Here is a 2,222-nt window from a genome sequence, read left to right as displayed (position 1 = left end):
TCCTTTCCTCTTTGAACCACGTCCTAGATTTATGCGATACAACTTTCCCTACTACTTTCCCCCATTCCTTTCCTCTTTGAACGACGTCCTAGATTCATGCTATACAACTTTCCCCCTTCATTTCCTCTTTGGACCACGTCCTAGATTCATGCTATATACAACTTTTCCCACTACTTTCCCCCACTCCTTTCCTCTTTGAACCACGTCCTAGATTCATGGTATACATGCAGCTAGAGCAATGCATGTGGAGTAAGTAAATTATACCTTAAGGTTCTTGGGGCGTGGTTCAGTGGGCGACGGGACGGCGGCGAACAAGAAGGGGTCGGAGGCCCTCCCACGCCGCCGCTGGGTGAAAGTGAACAGCTGCGCTGGTAGTGGATTCCCTCCCTCGCCGACGGTGACAACGTTAAGCCTCCTTCCCTTCCTGGCGGACGGATCCTGCCGGCTCTTTGAGCATCAGTGAGGGGAGAGAGAGGCCAACGAAGTCTTATTTAGATCTGGAGAGGGCGAGAGAGTGTGAAGAGAGGAACTACAAGCGCTAAGGCTCCAATATGTATATTGTAACACCCCGGATGTAACTTTCCATATTTGTAACTCCAACTCTTGCCATTTTTGGCTATGTGATATGGTATTTTAGCATGTCATTTAATAACCTCTAATCCATGTTTAGTCCCTGGAACCAAGCAGGTAGGGACTAGGGAGTTTTTAACCAAACAGGGCTTTAGATTAACAACAACTAATGAGTTGCACGAGACAGTGGACGCACCAGAACCATGTGCATCTACCGATGTACTGTGGTCATGCACAGTCTGTTGCAACAAAGAACAAACAACCAAGGAGCATATTTGTGTTGGTCCCAGTTTTGTTATCTTTAGACACCTTTCCCTATGTGAGCGCAACAAATCTAGTCCTGCTCAAACTCTACAGCCTTGTCCCTTCCTTTCCTTTTTGAACTAGTACTTTCACCCCTTCCTTTCCTCTTTGAACCACGTCCTAGATTTATGCGATACAACTTTCCCCACTACTTTCCCCCATTCCTTTCCTCTTTGAACCACGTCCTAGATTCATGCTATACAAATTTCCCCCTTCATTTGCTCTTTGAACCACGTCCTAGATTCATGCTATATACAACTTTTCCCACTACTTTCCCCCACTCCTTTCCTCTTTGAACCACGTCCTAGATTCATGGTATACATGCAGCTAGACCAATGCATGTGGAGTAAGTAAATTATACCTTAAGGTTCTTGGGGCGTGGTTCGGTGGGCGACGGGACGACGACGAAGAAGAAGGGGTCGGAGGCCCTCCCGCGCCGCCGCTGGGTGAAAGTGAACAGCTGCGCCGGTAGTGGATTCCCTCCCTTGCCGACGGCGACAGCGTTAAGCCTCCTTCCCTTCCCGGCGGATGGATCCTGCCGGCTCTTTGAGCAGCAGTGAGGGGAGAGAGAGAGGCCAACGAAGTCTTGTTTAGATCTGGAGAGGGCGAGAGAGTGTGAAGAGAGCAACTACAAGCGCTGAGGCTCCAGCGTGTATATTGTAACACCCCGGATGTAACTTTCCATATTTGTAACTCCAACTCTTGCAATTTTCGGCTATGTGCTATGATATTCCCTCCGTGGTTGGATTTTTTTCTTCATTTTTGCATTTTGTCCATGTCATGCACTTCATATCATGTCATCATGTGCATCTCATTTGCATACATGTTCGTCTCATGATTCCGAGCATTTTCCCCGTTGTCCGTTTTGCAATCCGGCACTCCTATGTTCCCCGGCGTCCCCTTTTACATTTTTCCGTGTGCGGGTGTTGAACGTTCTCGGAATGGACCGAGCCTTGCCAAGTGGCCCTGGTATAGCACCGGTAGACTACCTGTCAAGTTTCGGGTCATTTGGAGCTCGTTTGGTACTCCAACGGTTAACCGCACTCTCGTAAAGGCCTCTTTTAAGTTGCAGCCCAACACCCCTCCAAAACAGCCCAATAACCCATCTAAGTCACCTCCATGCTCTCGGTCGTTCGATCACGATCGTGTGGGCGAAAACCGCACCCCATTTGGAGTCTCCTAGCTCCCTCTACCTATAAATATAGACCCCTTCCCCGAAATCCGGACGAAACCCTAGTCTCCCCGCCCCCCTCGCGCCGCCAGACGAAATTCGGGCGGCCGGACACGTCCGCCCGCGCCGCCGGACGAATCAGGCCGCGCCATGTGCCCGGGCCGGTCCCCAGATCGCC

This window comes from Triticum dicoccoides, chromosome 3B, assembly GCF_002162155.2.
Source record: "Triticum dicoccoides isolate Atlit2015 ecotype Zavitan chromosome 3B, WEW_v2.0, whole genome shotgun sequence".
Lineage (NCBI taxonomy): Eukaryota > Viridiplantae > Streptophyta > Magnoliopsida > Poales > Poaceae > Triticum > Triticum dicoccoides.
The sequence above is the reverse complement of the archived record's forward strand: the minus strand, read 5'-3'. Positions refer to the sequence as shown.